The sequence below is a fragment of the Sminthopsis crassicaudata genome, chromosome 5, assembly GCF_048593235.1.
Source record: "Sminthopsis crassicaudata isolate SCR6 chromosome 5, ASM4859323v1, whole genome shotgun sequence".
Taxonomy (NCBI): domain Eukaryota; kingdom Metazoa; phylum Chordata; class Mammalia; order Dasyuromorphia; family Dasyuridae; genus Sminthopsis; species Sminthopsis crassicaudata.
The window spans coordinates 267846758-267868555 of record NC_133621.1 but is presented as its reverse complement, the minus strand read 5'-3'; the positions used below and the strand labels follow the sequence as shown (position 1 = coordinate 267868555).

Genomic DNA, 21798 nt, shown 5'->3' with positions numbered 1-21798 from the left:
GGAACAGCCAGTGAAGATACTTTATGACAGGTGATGGAGCGCTATGTGTGAGTAACAGTCATTCAATAAATCTATTGTCTACTATGTAACTTACATTGCACTAAAAGCTGAGTATACAAAGAATGATACAAGAAAGTCCTCACTGTCAGCACACTCATATTCCTACGGAAGCAACAATGTGAAAATAGCTAAGTACAAACATGATATTACATACAAGACAAACTAGAAAATCACCAGAGGAAGACATCAGTATTAAGGAGGATTGGGGAAATCGTCTTGTAGAAAGGAAGATTTTAGCTGGGATTTGAGTAAGCAAGGCAAGGCAAGAGAGAGATGGAGAGGAGAGATGAGAGAACTCAATGAGTTGAGAGAAATCAAATGAAAATGTCAGAAGATAGGGATACTACCTTGTACCAGGATGGGCAAATAGTGTCTACTCCATGCTTCATGCCTCCAACCAAACTACTAGAAACAACAGGTCAACCTATTGTACACAATATAGAGCAAAAGAAGCTTCTAGTAATCATAGAAAATGCAACTCAATATACATTTTGTTCAGTTGCATATCTACAGCCTTATGTACATATATGCTATTTTTTTTTCTTTAGATGATTTCAATAAGAACTTTCCTGTCCCAAGCAAATCCTAAGTGCTTGGAAAACTTTATTTATCCATATTTTCAGTTTAAAATAAAGATTTACAATATGATTTTCATATAAAGACAGGCAAAAAGCAGGCTTGTAATTAATGATTATAACTGAAGGCAACTGGTTTTGCATGTATACTTTATAGTATCAGCTTCGTTGCTCTCTCAGAATACCTCACTTAGTTGTCCAATACAGATAGATACAATGAATCATAGAAATTATACACAGGGAAGTTAATTTCCAAATTGCATTCTTTTAAAGAGCATATATAAGAATTTACAAAGAGACAAGTTGAATCTTTTCATATATGGCCCTTCCAGAGGATCTCCAGAAAGGTAGGCTGAACGTTACAGCCAGGCATGTGAATTCTTTACGCTTTTCTACTGAATTGGCTGGCTGCTGAATCCTATATTGTCATGGCTTAAACTCCTAGCTCTGATGGGGATTCTATCACTTCTGCCTAGAAACCGATAAGGCCAAATAAAAACAGAAGAGAAACAAATACCACAGCCCATTTCTCTGAGCCACAAGGTAAAAGGAAAGAAAAAGGGGTTTTCCCTTCACCTTTTAGTGCCCACAGGTGGATCAAGTGTGTATGATCTCCATCCTTTTTGAGTATTGTTTTTTAAAGAGGCATCCTCTTGCAGCTTTGCAGCCAAACATGGAAGTACAATGCACTTGAAATTCACCTACCATTTTACACTTCTGGTAGGTCAATTTCAGATGTATTTTACTTCCCTATTTACTCCCAATCCCTAGTACAGGATTATTATCAGTATTTCTAGGCCTTATGTATTGTTTTTATCTAATGATCATAATAGTTGAGATTCTAGAAAGAGAACTTGACTCTAGGTTTAGCCCCAATCTTTGCAGTCCTAGGCAAGATTATTGGATTATGACTATGTCAAATCATAATCATCCTCACTTGGGACGAAAATTTCTAAGCTGCTATATGCCTCAGATAGTCTTGTAAGCAGATTATTATTATTATTATTATTATTTGCCTCTTAGATTTAGTCAATCATCTGTCATTTCTTTCTTCTTCCCAGGAAATCTACTTATCTTTTCGTTTTGACTTTGAATTTTATTTGAAGTTTATTTTGAAATGGTATTTTATTTGGTTTTTCATTTTAGTAACTGCTTTTAGGTTCTCTCTAGTCGTCACAAATAGTTAAAACTTTTATGATTTCTCAAGTGGTACTTTTTTACTTGTCTCCAAAATAATTTTTAGTTTTACTACTTTACTACTTTTTAAAAACATCTTTAGGATTTTTCCCTTTTAGTGGTATATAGTTTCAGAGTTGAAGAAATGTCTTAATATCAAATACTAGAGTATTAAATTAAAATGTAGTTTTAGGTGGAGTAATCATTTATTATTCTTGCTGCAGGAGGGGAAAATCTTTGCTTCTCTAAAATAAAAAAAAAGCATTGTATAAAGCATAGTGGAATGAGATGGTCTTCATCACTAATTGGTGGAAGGTAGTGACAATAGAAATGTGTTAGGATTCTTATAAGGTGCTAAGTCACTGGAATGGATATAATTACCTAATTCAGTATGATTGATCTAACCCTACAAGGAGATGTTATGGGCCAGAACTTGAAGTACTGAGTGGAATTGAGGAGACAATGATTAAATCTAATTTAGCATTGAATTAATCCTACAGCAAATAATGGTTTCCTGGTGATGAAATGATTGGTGTGTGCTCAGGGGGCAGCATATAAGCAAGAGGCTCTCAGGGCCAAGGAGGACTTTGGGAAAACTTCTTGGGGTATTCAGAGTCAGACTCAATCCCACTTCAACCTTCGTGCTGGCTGGAGCCATTTGCACATGAGCTTGCGGGAAACAAAGAGAGGGATAGGCCTCTAAGAAAGCTAACTGGGCCCAGGAAAAGATTCAGGATTTTGAAGGACACAATAAAGGATCTGAACTTCAACTCCTGGCTGCATTTTGTTTTTATTGAACTGAACTGAAAGGAAGGCTGCCTCTACAAGCTCCCCAAGAAACCTGCTCCTAAAGAATGATTACAATTTAGAGAAACAGAAAATTGCTGAAATGAAAATAGAAATTCTAATGTGACTCCTTCACTGTCTTAAATCAATTTAACTTGTTTTTAAGTCCTTAACTTTTAAGTCTTCTTTTTAAGTCCTTAACTTTTAAGTGTGAGGTTTCTTAATGTTCATAGGGATCACCTTGCTATCAAATTTGTGCAATCAAATTGGTGCTTTATTTGTGCTTTAAAATCTTTTTAAAAAGGTATTATTTCCTAAGAGGCCCTACAAATATTCCCCTTAAAAGACTGGTTTCACCTTAAAAGCAGTCTTTCTTAAAATAACCTATTTCCCTTTGGGATCCTTCTTACTGTTAGAAAGTTTTTTTTCTCTACATCAAAACTCAATTTGCAGATCTATACCTTCCATTCATGAATAAAACAAGTCTAATATTTCTCCCATTTGACAATGCTCTCTATTAATACAATGTATATGTATATACATTCTAGTTGATATAAACTCTACAATGGGAAGAGACGAAAAATCACTGAAACCCAATATAAAATCCTCTAGTGATGAGGTCCTGGGGTGGGTAGGTGAGGTAACAGTGAAAGCCTGGAGATAAAATTGTAATACTCCCTGAGGCAACCAGGGAATGTCAGCCTTCCAGTCCCACCCTTGATGGAGGTCTTTCAAAACCCTGTATCCAATCAGAAATCCAAATTGTAATACCATGCCCCCTTTCTTCCCTTATAAACAATGTCCTCAAAGTGTAGATGTTCCCTTAAGTTACTTATTAGCTCACCATGCTCAGTCTCATGCTGGCTTCTCACTCCCTCCTTTCCCTTGCAATAGCTCACTTTCTTAAGATGCTATATTCCTTTCAGGTTAGGTTAAGTTTACAGGTTAGACCTTTTTAGGTCTGTGTGTGTCCTAGGAAATATTATCTTTTCCTCCCTCAGGTTCATGTCATATCAACCTAAGAATAGTTTCGTTTCACATCAACCTAAGAATTTACAAAGAGACAAGTTTAGTCTTTTCATCACCAAATAGCACTAAGGTCCCAGAAGACAGGTCTCCTAACTAAACTTCCTTAAAAATAACTGGAATCCCAAGTCTTGTGCCTTAGCTGCTGCTTACTAATCTCAGCTTTCAGCTAAGTGCTTCTATATAGGAGCTATCTGATTTATTGTCCTATATCTCACTGCCTGTACTGTGAGACACTGATTGTATTCAATGACAATTCTCTGTCCTTAACTTGTATTCTATTTGTCTTTTTTGTCTTGTGACATCTCTACTGACTTTCAATTCTGCCTTCTTCTCATTGCCTTCTTCCTTCCCACCTTAGGCTGTTGGCACTTTTTTATTAATATCACACAAAAGTGGTGAATTGCCAATACACAAAGCATTTAGAGCACACGCCTGAAAAAGTAGTTAGGTAATGTATGTATGTAATATGTAATAAATCTGCACATACATTGAGATAACCTAACTAATATAAATGCCACTGTTAATTTGCATTATAAGAAGATCTCTTACTTCAGAGAAGAGCTGTCTCCTCCAGGGAAATGACCTGAGAAACTTATGCTCCCATCTGGGAACCTTGATTCTCTTGGAGCATTTTGCTTCTTTTATTGAGAGCAATTGCAGGAACACACACTGCCAATTCCTTGCCAACCTCTATTTGTGTTGGTCTTCTCCTCTATGGCTGTAGCCTGGCAGTCAATAGTTTATTCCCTTTCTTCTGGTTAAAGTAATGTCTTATCTTAGTCATGTCACTAAAAAAAATATGATTCATATTTCTAAAAGTAGTTCAAAATAGTTTGAATTAAATCTAGTAATATTGATAAACCTATTTCAAAGATTATTGAAAGGGTAACTATAATGTCTCATATCAATTGTCGGACTATAATGTTCCAATCTCAATTCAGATGTCTAATTTTATTTGTTACATTACCTACACCTAGAATATTTTTTCAGAATTTTGTTTTAGCATTTCTCATAATATATTCCATTGAACCATTTAAATGGAATATGAGACAAATTATTAGAAATACAAATTTATCAAGTTTACTTACAAGTGGTTAAGTAGTACTCTGCCTTTATAATGTCATAAGTTGCACAACAGTTTTAATCAAAATAAATGATCTTATCTAAAAATGAATATCAGTTTGATTTTTATCATTCCCCTTTCTTGCATGTCACAATTTTACATTGAAAAGTTTTATCTTCAGGCTGCTGAAAATTCAAATTCCTAATTTATTTTGTTGAAAATAAATTTAACATTTCATTTCAAAATGTAAAATGTTTTGAGATGACATCATTTAAAAATCTAAAGCTCTTTCTATCTTCTCACTTTCATAATTATGTATTTGCTCTCTTAAAATGGTATGTTCATTGATTTGAAAAGCAAGATTTTGTGATAGAAGAGAGAATTAAAAAGTCAATCTTGTTCTTCTACCACAAAACCTTGTTTTTCAGTTTTAGCATAAAGATTCATTGAGAGATCCCTAAACTATACCAAGACACCATTTGATATCATTAATTTAAAGACACCTCTGCTTTGGGCATCTTCAAGCTGTTGTCAGAGTAAACTAATTTCACTCTGCCTTTGGGTTAAAATCTCTGGCATGTGAAGAAGGAACCCAGAAACTCTAAAACTCCTTGAAAGAGAAAATCTTTAACTCTGCCTCAGTGAGGGACCCTGCCCAAGGGAAACAGGCAGTTTTAATATGTTATATAGCAAAAGAATTCCGATCCTATTGAATTAAAGAAACTCATTCTATTCAAATTCCAGCTCAAGCTGAAACCCAGCTAGGAGATGAGCTAACTTGAGATTCCACCCACTAGCCCCCTTCAGCTTGTAGCCAAAGCTCCTATTATAAAAGAGCCAAACTAGAATCCTCTCTTTGCAGAGGTTCTAAACATGCCATGCTATGCCATGCCATGCCATGCCATATCTAGGAAACCTCTGCCTATTGGAATACTATTCTCTTCCAGTATTATCCTCTCTTTATCCTCACCTATCTCCCTAATGAGACCTTAGGCCTCTCTGTCAGGATTTTTAACATTACTTCCCAATCCCTATAATAAATCTTTTACAAATCTCAGTTTTCAGGCCTGTAAATTCCTTTATAGAGAATCCCTGTGTTGCCAGAAGGGAGTTCCCCCAAATTCCCTATCTTTGCACCAAATCCCAAGAGGGGATCCAAACCTCTCCATTTAGTTCCCTGAATCCCAAACCTGCCACTGGACCTTATCATTTAACTCTCTGACCACCAGAAACCCTAAGCTTATTTTGGTTCCCTAAATCTAGACCTTATCATTCCCAAATCTAGGCCTACTAAAGGGAACCCCAAAACCTAAATCTCATCACATGGACTCTTTTTGAGAATAGATCTCTTATGTTTTTCCTTTTCCATTTGATATGTGCATTCAAGTTCCTTTATAACAAATCTGATTTAATTCTATGTGTCTTTTAAAATTAGTGTCTTTTCCCTCAGGTAAACATAACTTATTTTCAGCTTTAAAAAGCTTTTCAGAAAGGATGCCAATCTTATATTCTGGTTTGCCCACTTACCTTGTTCTTCACCTTGTTCTTGCTGAAAGGTATGTGCAAGATGTCGTTTTGAATGTCTGACTTTGTTCAGGATCAAGAATAGCAAAACTTACTTGGGAATGTACTAGGGTACCATTTGATACAATCACTTTAAAAAAACACCTTTGTGGCATCTTCAAGTTATTGTTGACACAATTAACTTTTTAAAAAAATTACAATTCACATTTATTTAATATTAAACTTGAGTTTACAGAGTATGTTATTTACATTATTTCATTTAATTCTAAAAACCTTGTGAAGGAGATGCAAATATCATTATTCCCATTTTACTAGGAAAATAAAGTGAAACTCATGTGTCTTAAGTTTCCCTTCCCCCACTCCAAATCCAGTGCTCTTTGCCTAACTCCAAATCTAGTGCTCTTTTCATAGGACAGAAAGGACCAATGCAGGTTATCTTTGTTTATCCATGTTTCTGGTCAGGACAATTTTTCTTCTTATTGATTGAGGTGATTCAGAGCAACCCCAACGAACCTGTGATAGAGGAGTCTAACTTAAGAGAAAGGACTAAGGATGCTGAATGTGGACACGGTGTTCTCACCTTTCACTGTTGTTGCCTGCTTGCCTGTTTTCTGCCCTCTGATTTTCTTCTTCTTTTGATCCAACCTCTCCTGTGCAGCATGACAAATGCAGAAATATGTCCAGAAGAACTGCCTATGTTCAGTCTACATTGGACCACCTGATGTCATCCAAGGTAATGAGAAGGAAGGTAAGGAGGGAGAAACATATGAATTCTGCCAAAATCGATCCCTGCACAGATCCTGAAAAACAAAAAGCCACCATTATAAAAATAAAGGACCAGTAGTTGATGAGGTGTGGTGCTTGAGGGGAAGGAGAGAAGATGGCTAGGCCCCTTTCGAGGCTATAAGGAATATTTCTGTACAGCAGAATAAGCACCACCATCACTACCAATGAATGGATTCAGCTCAAGTTTTGTTTCTTCCAGTCCTGTTACTTCCAAAGAAGAGCCAAAAATCTTTATCTAAATACTCTCTCTAGACCCTCTAGTGTTTATTCCAAACATGAGTATCTTTGTAGTAAGAGGTTGGATGGGGAAAATAAATCATTTCTCTGAACCCCAATCCTCAACCCTGGGGTGTTCCACATTCCTGGAGTCTGAGCCTCCAATCCTGGGAAGATAATCTTGCTTCTTGCTGTGTTAATAGTGTTTTTGAAAGACAGATTGTTGGCGTCCAACTTCAGTGAATAACTGAGAGTGTGAATGAATCTCTGAAGTCAGGTGGAAGATATGCTTTGCAGTCTTCGTTTATTAATCATGAGTGCCAGGCTTAATATACCCTTTTGGCTAGAGTTACAATACATCTTCAGGTGACATCTTATACATTCCAGAGTTAATGCTCAATGAATACTTTGAGATTTCAGTATGTATCTTACCTATCAATACCAAGATGATTATCAACACAGAATTGTAAATAACCTAGTTGTCATGTTCATAAACATCAACAGAATTGTAAATAGTTGTGATGCTTTATCAGTACCAAAGTACTTTTCAAAACAGTGTAGTAAGTAGTAGAAATGATCAGACTAATGTATCTACCTCAAGTATTTCCTTAAATCATTGTTAAGGGATAAATAGTGTAGTTGAAATGCCTTGCTGCTGTTGTATACATTCTCCTAAATTTACCCCAAGAATTTCTTTCAAAGATTGTTCAAAGATTGAAGAGATGATGAGCCTACATGGGCTCGCCCTAACAGAGAGTAGGTCTTAAGCAACACCTGGAATAGACTCCTTCTGTTCATGGACTTCTACATCTCCCCCCTTTTTAAGACATATGGGAAAGCACAAGGCGCTAAGCCAATGAATATAAGAATAACACAAAACTTTTTAGCCATAGTTTGCTATGCTATCGGCATCAATTCCAGGGACACTGCTTTTTGCTATGTTTTCTGCCAAGACAGTTAATTCAGATATATCTCAAGTGAGGTTGGAATTAAATATAGCTCCCTTTATTTTCTTCCTTATTTGAAACCATGTCACTTTGGTGGTATCATTATCCCATCTGAAGAATTAAATATATATGAGTGAATTTATAATCACAAGTTAGTTGGGATTGAGTTTCCAAATTGTTTACATGATCCCCTAACTATATTAATGATTGTTCCATTAACTTTGGTCCTTCTTTTAATTCAGTATCTATATTAATTTGTTCTTTTTATTAAGAGCTAATGATACTTTTTTTGCTAATTGATTTGCAAATTGGACAATCTGAATAGATTGTTAGGAGCTGAAGCTGAAATAGTAAGTGTTGTAATAACTGCTATAGTTGCCAGAACTCCAGCAATGAGTAATCCAACAATTCTCCTTTTCCTGCTTTTGTTTCCTAATTTTCCTTTGATGTTATCTCCATGACCTGTAGCAGTGGTGATTAACCTTAGTAGGCACCATCACACAGGATGTGTGTTCAATAATAACAACCATAGGTAATAAATTAGAAGACATATCTAATAGCTAACTGGGATAAAACACAATTGTAGCATTTTACAACATAATATATCTTCCTAGCACATTCATGATTTAGATTCCAATGCCATTCCTTAAAACAGCATATGTAGTTAGAAACATCTTTGTATTTTTTAACCATGCTGTAGAGTATATTACTGAGCAGCCTGAACATATCATGGAATCCCATATCTGAGATGTAAAAATTTGGGTCATCTTAAATACATTGTAACAGGAGACTCATCCAGATACTGGATAATTTGGGGACCATTCATCAATCAATTCCAGTTCCTCCACAAACCAATGGAGCCCAAAGTCCCCTGGAAGTAGGAGTGATGATCCTATCTTCTAAAACTACTTTCTGCTGAGAATGGACATAGAGCTAAATCATCGACAAAGTCCCATATTTTTATGAAGGGGGTGATAAGCTGGAATTCATTGAAGTGTGCAATGATTGATTTAGTTCCTTGAAGCTAGTCAATTCAGTTGTAACTGACCAAAATCTAGAATAAAAAACAAATCTAACAAAATACTTTTTTAAAGCCTATAGGTGAAAGAGATCAAATAATGTGTTAGAGGACCTATGAATATAAAAAACCCCAGAAAAACTTTTTGGGGGATAAGGTGTCAAAGAAATTGACATTTTTATTATTTGGAAAACAGCTGAACAAACAATGGTATAAAAATAAAGCATAATATTAATCTGCTCTAAGAAGTGATAAAAGATAATTTCAGAGAAACTTGAGAAGAGTGATACCAATTTATGTAGAGTGAAGAAAACAGGATCAAGAAAACATTTTACACAATAACAACATTTTCACACTACCTGGTTTAGATATCAATACCATATCTGTGTCACAAAAGGAGTTTGATAGGAGTCCTTCTTTCCCTATTTTTCAAGTAGTTTGCATAGTATTGGGATTAACTGTTCTTTAAATGTTTGGTAGAATTCATATGTAAATCCATGTGGCCCTAGAGATGTTTTCTTGGGGAGTTAATTAGTAGCCTGTTCTATTTCATTTTCTTTCTTTCTTTCTTTCTTTCTTTCTTTCTTTCTTTCTTTCTTTCTTTCTTTCTTTCTTTCTTTCTTTCTTTCTTTCTTTCTTTCTTTCTTTCTTTCTTTCTTTCTTTCTTTCTTTCTTTCTTTCTGTCTTTCTTTTTTTCCTGAGGCTGGGGTTAAGTGACTTTCCCAGGGTCACACAGCTAGGAAGTGTTAAGTGTCTGAGACCAAATTTGAACTCAGGTCTTCCTGAATTCAGGGCTGGTGCTCTATCCACTGGGCCACCTAGATGCCCCCTATTTCTTTTTCTAAGATGGGACTATTTAAATAATTTATTTCCTCTTCTGTTAACTTGGGCAATATAGATTGTCCATATTTTTGTAGGTACTCCTCCATTTCATTTAGATTATCCGATTTATTGACATATCGTTGGGTAAAATAACTCATAATTATTGCTCTAATTTCCTCTTTGTTGGTGGAAATTTCTCCCTTTTCATTTTTGAGACTAATAATTTGAGTTTTCTCTTTACTTTTTCTAATCACATTAACTAAAGGTTATCTATTTTGTTGGTTTATTTCATAAAACCAATTCTTAGTTTTACTTATTGATTCAATAGCTTGTTTACTTTCAATTTTATTAATCTCCCATTTTATTTTTAGAACTTAAAATTTGGGATTTAATTAGGGGATTTTCACTTTTTCTTTTTTAGATTTAGCAATCAATTCATTGATCTTCTCTATTTTATCCAAGTAAACATCTAGAGCTGTAAAATTTCCCTTAATTATCATTTTGGTTGCATCACACAAATTTTGATATGTTGCCACATAATTGTCATTCAATTGGATGTAATTATTGATTATATCTGTAATTTGTTGTTTCACCCATTCATTCTTTATGATTAGACTATTTAGTTTCCAATTATTTTTTGTTCTATTTTCCTCTGGCATTTTATTGCATGTGATTTTTATTACATCATGATTCAAAAAAAAAATCCATTTACTGTTTCTGCCTTTATTCATTTGATTTTGTGGTTTTTATGCCCTAATACATGGTCAAGTTTTATATAGTTTCCATAAACTGCCAAGAAAAAAAAATATCCATTCAATTTTCTTCAAAAGTCTGTCATACTTCACTTTTCTAAAATTCTATTTATCTCCTTAACTTCTTTCTTATTTCTTTTGTGGTTTGATTTATGTGGTTTGAGATCCCTCAATATTATAATTTTGCTATCGATTTCTTTTTGCAGCTCTCTTAACTTCTCCTTTAGGAATTTAGATGCTACAACTGTTGGTTTATACATGTTTAGTATTGATATTACTTCATTATCAATGGTATCAATGGTATCTTTTTTTAACAAGATATAATTTTCTTATCTCTTTTAATTAGATCACTTTTTGTTTTTCCTTGATCTGAGGTCAGGATAGCTATCTTTTTTAAGCATAATAGATTCTTTCTCTAGCCTTTTGCCTTTACCCGAAATGTGTCACACTGCTTTAAATGTACTTTAAATCTTGTAAACAACATATTGTAGGATTCTGGATTTTAAAACAGTTTGCTATTCGATTCCATTTTATGGAAGAGTTCATCCCATTCCCATTCACAGTTAAAATGCCTAATTCTATATTTCCTGCCATCTTATTACCCCAAATTGTATTTTTCTCTTTCCTTTCCCTCATTCCCTCTTCCCTAGAATTTTGCTTCTGACCACCACTTCCCTTAAATGGCCCTCCCCTTTTATAGTCCCTTTCCCTTTCTTATACTTTCCCCCCACTACTTATGTTTTCCCTTTTCATGTCATGTTTCCCTTCTCACTTCTCACTTCTCTACAAGGTGAGGGAAGTTTCTCTGTGAAACCAAATAGTCTGATATTCTCTCTTTGAGCCACATCCAATGAGAATAATATTCATACAATGTTCATCCCCTTCCTTTCTTTCCCTCAATTATAATAGGTCATCTTTGCCTCTTCTCCCTCAATTATAATAGGTCATCTTTGCCTCTTCATGAGATGTTCCCCTCATTTAACTTCCATTTTCCTTTTTTCCGGTATAACCCCCTTCCTATCTGTAGTTTCTTTTTTATATTATCACAGTAAAACCAAATTATACATGCATTCTCTTAAGTATACCCATAATGGAGATATAGTTCTCAAGAGTGCATTTATTTTTACCTTTTTATGCTTCTTTTGAGTTCTGTATTTGCAGTTCAAATTTTGGGGTAAACTCTGGTCTTTTCCTCATAAATAACTGAACTTTACCTGTTTCACTGAAAGCTCACCCCGGAGAGATGATGATCAATTTTGCCTGATAATTGATTCTTGGTTGCATTCCAATTTCCTTTGTCTTTGAGAGTATCAGATTCTGGGTCCTTTGAGCTTTTAAGCTAAAAGCTGCAAGGTCAGGGGTAATCCTACTTGTGGCTTCTTGGTATTTGAGGCTGCTCGCAATATTTTTTCCTTGGTCTGATAGTTCTGAAATTTAGCTCTTTTATCCCTTGGAGTTTTCAATTTGGGTACTCTTTCAGGAGGTGGTGGATGAATTGTTTCAGTGGCTATTTTATTCTCTAGTTCAAGGACATCACAGCAGTTTTCCTTGATGATTTCCTGAAAGATAATGTCGAGGCTCTTTTTTAATCATGGTTTTCATTTTCTTAGATTGTCTCTTCTAGATCTGTTTTCCAAGTCAGTTTTTTTTTTTTCCAATGATATTCTCATATGTTTTTTCACTTATTTTTTTTTTTGCTTGACTGATTTTTGATGTCTCATTGAGTGATTTCCAAATGGAAATGTTTAGTGAATTATTTTCTTCAGTTACTTTTTAAATTTTCTTTTGTATTTGGACAATTGAAATTTTAAATGAGTTGCTTTCTTCTATGATTTCATTTTCATTTCACTAATTCTGTTTTTTAAGGAGTTGTATTCTTTTTCCATTTTACACATTTTGTTATTCAAGGAGTCCTTTATCCATGTTTTCAAATCTGTTTTATAAGGGTTTTTTCTTTAGAAAATGTTATGGTTTTGTTGTTGTTGTTGTTGTTGTTGTTTGTTTTTTTGTTTGTTTTCCAAACCCTCTTGCAATGTTCTCATTTCATTTCCCCATTTTTCTTCTCTCTTTTAACATTTTGAATTCTTCCAAGAGAACCCTGTAAAATGTGAACCAATTCATATCACTTTTTGGGGCTTCATCTCAAGATGATGTGCTTTTAGTTTCTTCAGGCTTTGACTCTTCTCTTTCTCCATAAAAAAGTATCTATGGTCAGAATTCTTTTTTACCTTTTTGCTCATGTTTTAAAAAAAAGTTTGAGATCTGCCTTTAGGGTAAAGGGGAGATTATCCAAGCTTCATCTATAGGCAACAATGGCCTCACTGGATCAGTAGTGACTAACTTCCGGTGCTGAGTGGGCCTGGCCATGTCCCGTGACTATTCTAAGGTATAGGGACTCACTATTTGTCTTTTGTGTTTGCATTAGATGGCTTACAGCTAATCTGCTGATCTATTGGCTTACCATCAGGTCAGAGTTGCCAGCACTGCTATAGATTCCTCTAGTTGATTGTGTGGTGCTGTGGAGGTGCCACCACCCTGGGTCTTGCACTGCCTTTTTACTTGGCCTGTCCTCATTGCACCAGCTCGCACTTGGCCTCGCTCCCTCTTTGCTTGATTGAAACAGATCTTTTCTGGAGATATTCCAAATTATCTTCTGCTGGAAATTTGTTACACTCCAAATATTTGTGAGTTCTGTCACTCCAAAATTAGTTCAGAGGGTGAATTTGTTGTTAATTTGAGTGACACGGGGAGAAGTCAGAAAAAAAGATATGTATCTTTTCTGCCATCTTGGTTCAGCCCCTGCTGTTTAAAATTTTTATAACAGATTTTATTTCTAAGACTTTCTTCTCCCTGAAAATTAACTTGTAAAAGGCAAAACTCAGCAGAATATAACTTGTCTTGAAGCCCATTCATTCAGTGTACTCTTTGTTCCTAATAGAAAAAGCATGGATAATAGCTTTAAAAAGGCAAGAGCCTTATTATGTTAAATATCCCCAGAAGACAAACCTCGCACTGTGTGGAGAGAAGGAAACAGGAGCAAGAATTCAAGTCCATGAGAAATATCCCCAAATTTGGTAATATTTTGCCTAGGAGAAAATGAACTTTCCCCATTTCTCCCGGCTCCACAGAAGCCCAATCGGTAATTCTATCTATTCAGGATAATATTTAGCACAACAGCTAGTGAGGCATAGCTTACTTGAAACAGAATGAAGGTGTTGGTCGAAAATTATAACAATTGAGTCAATTGACAAGCATTTCTCAGGTACCTACTGTGTTTCAGGTTACTATCCTAGATGCTACCATACAGTCACAAGAGTTGGGACAAGGTTTGTAGATGAGGGTTCAGAGTGATAACTAAAAATGCAAACTAAAGAACTCAGCTCACATCAGCTATTGCTTGCAGAAATCATTAAATTTTAGGTTTTAACAAATGAAATTAATTTGTTTGTTTCTTGTCCCATTAAAAGCCAATGAAGTCAGTGACAGATTTTTATGGACATACTTAAAACCAAAATTGAAAATCTACAAAGCAGAATTTATGAAAATATTCTAAACCTGGTTGTGTTTATAGGTCTTCTGCCTAGGCATTCATCATTCAGTTATGTAAATTGGACTTTGTATAATGTGGGAAGCATAATACTCTTTCCTAATAATGCACCTGCAATTAAGTTTGTTACCAAAAGGACTGTACACTCATTATTATGATTTTAACTAATATGATATAAGCAGCAATAATCATCATTTTAAGGAATACTTAGTAGTTGTTGTTGATCATTGTAGAAGTGGCACAAGGTATATAGGATTGGACAATAAAAAAGATCTGAGTTTAAATCCAACCTCAAATATTCTCCAAATGTGTGACCCAAGACAAATCATCAATCCTTTTTAGTATCAGTTATTTGATCTGTAAAATGGGAATAATAATAGTAGCTCCCTCACCACCAGAATGTTGTGAGGATTAAATGGGGTTTACATATAAAAAGTACTTTTGAACCTATGTAAATGCTAATTATTAGAAGAATATTCTCAGCAAGATCTTCTCTGAGAGTGATGTTGAATTTAAAAGCTGATTTCCCCAAGTTTGGTACAATTTTGCCTAGGAGAAAATGAACTTTTTTAACTTCTCCTGGATCAGCTGATGCCCAGTCAGTCATTCTTTCCATCCACTCAAGATAGATATTATCCTAGCAACTACTGAGGCATAAGAACTTGAGCCAATGAAAAGCTTTCACTTGCTATAGTTATTTGTACAAGTATCCACCCTGTGTTTGGAAGATTATCTTTCAAAAGAGGATCTTGGTTAATCTATATAATAGCCCTCTCTCTCCAATTCCAGGGACTAGTCTATATTTTACTGTAGCCTTTGGTTTCCTAGGCAAAGAAGAAAAATAATCTTATAAAAACAACTCAAAGATGGACCAAGGAGCTTTGTCACCAAGCAGAAAGAAAGTGTTAAACCATAAAGAATTATAGAAGGATTAGGCTGGAATCCAGTAAGGAATCGCTATTAGATATTTTAGGAAAGTAATATTCAGTTTTTGCTGTGCTGGTCTTCACCAGTCCAAGACAAAATTCATCATTCAGCAGAATTTTCTTTGTGATTTTTTAATGTCTGTCTTTTTTTCTCTGCCTATTTTTCTTTTTCAGTTTCTGAAGGGGATGAACTGAGTGAAGACCTCTCACAAGAATTGGGCATTGACTTATGCCCTAATTGTGACTTGAGACTTTTCAGTAACAGATTGAGGCAAAAGTTGCAGGGGTTTGATTAGTGATTATATTTCCTTCCTGTCTTTCCTCCTCCTTTTCATTATCATTAAGAATGTGTCATCAGCTAGTATTCTTTGTTTCTGGGATAGATTTTTAGGCTCTGAATAGATTATCTCATTAGGATGTAAGCCTGGACTCCAGCAGCCAATGGGAGAAAAGGGAAAAAAAAGTTGTGGAAGCTTCTACATTAGGCTCTATACAATATTGTATTTTCAGCTTGTGCTTTGCACTACTTTACTGACGATACCTTCTCTATTGGGAGTTGCCCTTTCTTGTGAGATCATAATAAATCCATTTTGCTTTTAACCTTGAGAGTCTCTGATTTTCATTTGGGAAAGTGTCAGTGCTCTTCCACAGTTTCCATCTCTCCTCCTCTTCCTATGAAAATGATTTCCTTTGTGCTCACTTGTAGCTGTTGCTGCAATTACAATTATATTGGCATAAGTATTGGGTTCTTTTTGTTTTTTGTTTTTTTGTTTTCTTTTTTTCTGAGGCAATTGGGGTAAAGTGACTTGTCTAGGACGACACAGCTAAGAAGCATTAAGTTTCTGAGATCAAATTTGAACTCAGGTCCTCCTGGTTTCAGGGCTGATGCTCTATCTACTGGGCCACCTGCTTGCCCCAGCATAAATATTTGTTTTTATTTTGTTTGCATATGATTGTGCACTCAATGTAGCTTGTGAAGCTGACATGCAACTAACTATGGCTCGATTCTCTGCTGCTTCTGATAATTTTTGGCCTTTCACCAAGAAGAAAACATAGTTTGTCCATCAGTCAGCAGCACACCACTCATATATGGAAACACCATTCCAGCACATGGAGAAGCTTTGAATGCTGTGGATAAATTCTCGTATCTTGCCATTAATTCTGAGGTTAATACACCCTTTGCCAGAGGTAGCTCAGTGTTGGGGAGGCTCTGAGGACAAGCTTGGGAGATGAGACTTATTAGACTAATTACCAAACTGAAGGGCTATAGAGCTGTTGTGCATGCTTCATTATTGTATGTCTGTGAAACTTGGACAGTATACCAACACCATGCCAGGAAATGGAATCACTTCCATTTGAATTGTCTTAGGAAGATTCTGAAGCTTCCATCAAGTAGGATAAAATATTAGACAGTGAGGTCCTTTCTCTCTCTCTTTCTTTCTTTCTTTCTTTCTTTCTTTCTTTCTTTCTTTCTTTCTTTCTTTCTTTCTTTCTTTCTTTTTTCTTTCTGAGGACACTAAAAGCCGATTGTCTCCAGAGGAATCCCCTAAGGGGGATATGAGCTGCTCCTCAATACAAAAGAATCTCATAGAGGAAATCAAAAAGGCTCTCACAAGAGACCTAGAAGAGAAATGGGAAAAGGAAAGGGAAGCTTGGAAAGAATGTCTGGAGAAGTTATCCAGAGTGGAACAACTCCAAGGAAAACGGGACTAGTGAGCTGGGAAAAGATTACAGCTCTCTCTAAAACTAAAATGGATGAAATGGAAAAAAAAATCCATAGAAGAAAAAAACTCACTTAAAAACTCATTTGGACAATTACAAAAAGATATAAAAAAGTGAGTGAAGAAAATACATCATTGAAAATTAGACTTGAGCTAGTAGAAATGAATGACTCAGAAAGAAACCGAGAAGTATTCAAGCAAAACAAGAAAAATGAAACAATTGAAAAGAATGTCAAGTACCTTATTGGAAAGACAACAGTCCTGGAAAACAGATCCAGGACAGACAATTTGAGAATAATCAGACTCCCTGAAATATGTGAGGAAAAAAAGAGCCTGTACACTATTTTCAGGAAATTATCAAAGAGAACTGCCCAGACATTTTGGAAACAGAGGGTAAAATAGACATTGAAAAAATTCATCCTTCACCTACAGAAGAGACTCTGAAATCAAAACACCAAGAAATATATTGGCCAAGTTTAAGAACCATCAAATGAAGGAAAAAAACTATTGGAAGCTGCTAGAAACAAGCAATTCAGATATGGAGGAGCCACAATAAGGATAACGCAGGATCTAGCAGCGTCCACATTAAAAGACAAAGGGCCTTGAACATGATATTCAGAAAGTGCTATGAAGCCAAGAATAATTTACCCAGCAAAAATGAGCATCGTTTTCCAGGGAAGAAGATGGATATTTAACGAAATAAATGAATTCCATCTATTCTTGATGAAAAAACCAGACCTACACCAAATGTTACAGAACTCAAGAGATTTCTAAAAACATAAAAAGAAATCTTGAGAACTATATTTCTGCCATAAAGATATGTAAAGAACACATGTATAATTTGTCCTAGAAACTAGAGGTGGAAAGGGAATAATATCATAAAAAAGGTTAGAGTGGTGGTACTATAACTCATGAAGAGGCAAAGGTAACCTATTCTATCTGAGAGAAAGAAAGGAGGGAGATGATAGTGTGTGTCAATAGACCTATTCAATTTATGGTGAAACTTCTTCCACTGCATGGAAAAGTGAGAGGGAAGCAGTAAGCTAAGGGGAAGGCAATACAGATATTGTAAGAAAAAAGGGGTAAAATAGGAAAAGGAACTTTAAAGTGGGGGAGAGATACTAAAAAGGGGAGGGCTGTGAAAAGCAAGTGGTGTTCACCAATTTAATACTGGGTAGAGGGGTAAGATGGAAGGAAAGGAGAAAAGCATAAGGAGGGGTTAACAGGATGGCAAGCAATATGGAATTAGTCATTCTAACCATAAAGGTGAATGGGGTAAACTCTCTCATAAAGAGGAAGCAGTTAGCAGACTGGATTAAAAGTCAGAATCCTACTATATGTTGTTTATAGGAAAAACACCTGAAACAGGGTGATACATTCAAACTAAAAGTAAAAGGGTGAAGCACAATCTACTATGCTTCAGGTGAAGCCAAAAAAGCAGGAGTAGCCAGCCTCATCTCAAATAAAACAAAAAAATTGATCTAATTAAAAGAGATAAGGAATGGCATTATATCCTGCTAAAGGGTAGCATAAATAATGAAGCAGTATCAATATTAAACATATATGCACCAAGTGGTAGAGCCTCTAAATTCTTAAAAGAGAAATTAAGAGAGCTGCAAAAAGAAATATACAGCAAAACTATAATAGTGGGAGATCTCAACCTTGCACTCTCAGAATTAGATAAATCAAACCACAAAATAAATAAGAAAGAAGTCAAAAAGGTAAATAGAATACTAGAAAAGTGTGATATGATAGATCTTTGGTGAAAGCTAAATGGAGACAGAAAGGAGTATACTTCCTTCTCAGCAGTTCATGGAACCTATACAAAAATTGAACATATACTAGAACATAAAAACCTCAAAATCAAGTGCAGTAAGGCAGAAATAATGAATGCATCCTTTTCAGACCACAGTGCAATTAAAATTACATTTAATAAAAAGCCAGGGTAAAATAGACCAAAAAATAATTGGAAACTTAATAATCATAAACTAAAGAATGATTGCGTAAAACAGCAAATCATAGACATCATTAATAACTTCACCCAAGAAAATGACAATAATGAGATATTATACCAAAATGTGTGGGATACAGCCAAAGCAGTAATAAGGGGAAGTTTTATATCTCTAGAGGCCTACTAGCATAAAATAGAGAAAGAGGGTCAAAGAATTGGGCTTACAACCAAAATTGCTAGAAAAGAAACAAATTAAAACCCCCAGACAAACACAAAATTTGAAATTCTAAAACTAAAAGGTGATATTAATAAAATTGAAATTAAAAACCTATTGAATTAATTAATAAAACTGAGTGGGTCCTATGAAAAAAGCAACAAAATAGACAAACCCTTAGTAAACCTGATTAAAAAAAGGAAAGAGAAAAAGCAAACTGTTAGTCTTGAAAATGAAAAGGGAGAACTCACCACTATTGAAGAGGAAATTAGAACAATAGCAAGGAGGTACTTTGCTCAACTTTATGACAATAAATTTGATAACTTTAATGAAATGGAATATAGTTTGCCCAGATTAACAGAGGAAGAAGGAAGTAGTCTAAATAGTCCCATCTCAGAAAAAGAAATAGAACAAGCTATTAACCAACTCCCTGAGAAAATATCCCCAGGACCTGATGGATTTACATGTGAATTCTACCAAACATTTAAAGAACCACTAACTCCAATGCTATATAAACTATTTGAAAAAATAGGGATTGAAGGAGTTCTACCAATTTTTTTTTTTTTTTTTTTTTTTTTTTTTTTTTTTTTTTTATGACACAGCCACGGTACTGATACCTAAACCAGGTAGATTGAAAACTGAGAAAGAAAACTATAGACCAATCTCCTTAATGAATATTGATGCTAAAATCTTAAATAAGATATTAGCAAAACGACTTCAGAAAATCATCCCCTGGATAATACACTATGATCAAGTCGGATTTATACCAGGAATGCAGGGCTGGTTTAATATTAGGAAAACTATTAGTATAATTGACCATATTAATAATCAAATTAATAAAAAAAACATATGATCATCTCAATAGATGCAGAAAAATAATTTGATGATATCTAACATCCATTCCTACTAAAAACACTTGAGCATATATTAAAAACTGTCAGTAAACATCATATGTAATGGCGATAAACTGGAATCTTTCCCCATAAGATCAGGAGTGAAACAAGGTTGCCCACCATCACCATTACTATTTGATATAGTACTAGAAAAGCTAGCCTTAACAATAAGAGCCAAGAAAGAGATTCAAGGAATTAGAGTAGGAAATGAGGAAAAAAAACTATCACTCTTTGCAAATGACACGATGGTATACTTAAGAGAACCCCAGAGACTCTGCTAAAAAGCTATTAGAAATAAGTCAGAACTTTAGCAAAGTGGCAGAATACAAAATAAATCCACATAAATCCTCAGCATTTTTATACATTACCAAGACAATCCAACAACATGAGATACAAAGAGAAATTCCCTTCAAAATAACTGTTGATAGTATAAAATATTTGGGAATATATCTACCAAAGGAGAGTCAGGAATTATATGAGCAAAATTACAAAACACTTGACACAAAAATAAAGTCAGATTTAAATAATTGGAAAGACATTCGGTGCTCTTGGATAGGCCGAGCGAATATAATTAAAATGACAATACTCCCTAAACTAATCTATTTATTTAGTGCTATACCAATCAGACTTCCATAAAACTATTTCAATAACCTAGAAAAACTAACAACAGAATTTATATGAACAAGAAAAGGTCGAGAATTTCAAGGGAAGTAATGAAAAAAAAAATTAAGTGAAGGTGGTCTAGCTGTACCTGATCTAGAACTGTATTATAAAGCAACAGTCACCAAAACCATTTGGTATTGGCTAAGAAATCGACTAATTGATCAGTAGAATAGGTTAGATTCACAGGGCAAGATAGTGAATAAAAATAGGCATCTAGTGTTTGACAAACCGAAAGATTGCAACTTTTGGGATAAGAATTCATTATTTGACAAAAACTACTGAGAAAACTGGAAATTAGTATGGCAGAAACTAGTTATGGACCCACATTTAACACCACATACTAAGATAAAATCAAAATGCTTCCAAGATTTAGGCATAAAGAACGAGATCTAAATAAATTAGAGGAATATAGGATAGTTTACCTCTCAGACTTGTGGAGGAGGGAGGAATTGGTGTCCAAAGGAGAACTAGAGACCATATTGATCACAAAACAGAAAATTTTGATTACATCAAAATAAAAAGTTTTTGCACAAACAAAACTAATGCAAACAAGATTAGAAGGGAAGTAATAGTTAAGATTCTGATAAAGGCCTCATCTCCAAAATATACAGAGAATTGACTTTAATTTATACGAAATCAAGCCATTCTCCAATTGATAAATGCTCAAAAGATATGAACAGACAATTTTCAGATGATGAAATTTAAACTATTTCCATTTATATGAAAGTGTTCCAAATCACTATTGATCAGAGAAATGCAAATTAAGGCAACTCTGAGTTATCACTACACACCTGTCAGATTTGTTAAGATGACAGGAATAAATAATGATGAATGTTGGAGGGGATGCGGAAAAACTGGGACACTGATGCATTGTTGGTGGAGTTGTGAAAGAATCCAACCATTCTAGAAAGCAATCTGCAATTATGCCCCAAAAGTTATCAAAATGTGCATACCCTTTGACCCAGCAGTGCTACTACTGGGCTTATATCCCAAGGAAATACTAACGAAGGGAAAGGGACCTGTATGTGCCAAAATGTTTGTGCCAGCCCTTTTTGTATTGGCTAGAAACTGGAAAATGAATGGATGACCATCAATTGGAGAATGGTTGGATAAATTATGGTACATGAAT

General features: G+C 34.8%; 1 long non-coding RNA gene across 6 annotated transcripts in view; it reads left to right on the top strand.

Annotated features, from left to right (window-relative positions):
• LOC141544612 (uncharacterized) overlaps positions 1–21798 on the top strand; it is a 35291-nt gene that overhangs the window by 9384 nt on the left and 4109 nt on the right. For 2 of the 6 annotated variants that reach the window (XR_012482698.1, XR_012482699.1), the window contains exon 3: positions 15402–15827. The exons of 1 other annotated variant lie outside the window; for it this stretch is intronic. This is a non-coding gene — a long non-coding RNA (uncharacterized LOC141544612). Of the gene's footprint in view, positions 1–6871; positions 7097–15401; positions 15828–21798 lie in introns of those variants that run through there. 3 more of the 6 variants (XR_012482700.1, XR_012482701.1, XR_012482697.1) reach the window with 3 other exon arrangements.